This window comes from Palaemon carinicauda, chromosome 34 (genome assembly GCF_036898095.1).
Source record: "Palaemon carinicauda isolate YSFRI2023 chromosome 34, ASM3689809v2, whole genome shotgun sequence".
NCBI lineage: Eukaryota > Metazoa > Arthropoda > Malacostraca > Decapoda > Palaemonidae > Palaemon > Palaemon carinicauda.
Window position 1 is genome coordinate 61,191,655 of NC_090758.1, and position 845 is coordinate 61,192,499.

The window sequence follows — 845 nt, forward strand, 5'->3', positions numbered from 1 at the left end:
CTTCGATGAAAGGTTTTTTTTTTAATAATTAGTTTTTGTGTATTTTCTGAATAATGGTTCTATTATTAAACTCTGTTGATCAAACACATCCATTACTATGGTGCACTTAGAACATCATCAGATATGCAGAAACATAACGAATAATAGTTTTCATGATTTACATTTCCTTTCTATCAATCAATTATTGTTAGTAAAAATTACTAATAACATTAAGAAAGAAAATGTTTGGTATTTAACATTTGAAAATTCCCTGAGACCAATATTGGTTATATTAAATATTTCCTAAAGTTAATGGAAAGTTGTCTACTTTTCATAATCAGGTACTTTTACAAAACTACTTTTCTCCACATTTGATAAAATATCTGATATCCCTAAGTAAAGTAACTGGTGCCCAATTAAGAGAAAAATACTCTTAATTAAATTCAAAGATTTAAAAAACACATCAATCAATTTAGACTGGATATTTGATTATGAGTGATAATAATTCTTAAAAGAAAGTCCAAAAACAAGAATCCTCAGTAAATAAATAAAAAACTAAAACAAATACCCATTTTGAGATGTTCATAGATAAGCCTAATGAAATCATATAAAAATTATATAAGAAGAAAAAAATGGAGACCACAAGAGTGTCTATCTAAGAAGAAGAAAGTGAACATTATAACTATTGCCATTTACAATAGAATGTTTTGTTGTTGTGAAACTTTATCTAACCTGTGGTTGGTTTTTTAGATATGTTTATCAGTGTGTGTATGTATATATGTGTGTTCTTTTTTTTAAGAAATAAAAAGTGAATTTTTCTTTATGAGTGTATCGTTACCTATAAATAAGAGAAGGTAAAAATTCAT

At 25.6% G+C, this 845-nt stretch overlaps 1 protein-coding gene across 1 annotated transcript in view; it reads left to right on the forward strand.

The window, feature by feature from the left end:
* Positions 1 to 260, forward strand: part of LOC137626977 (neuroligin-4, Y-linked-like) — a 4,304-nt gene extending 4,044 nt beyond the window's left edge. The window contains exon 3 of the mRNA XM_068357959.1: positions 1 to 260. This exon is cut by the window's left edge and continues 1,265 nt beyond it. The gene's annotated coding sequence lies outside the window, so the exon portion shown is untranslated.
* The last annotated feature ends 585 nt before the right edge of the window (positions 261 to 845 follow it).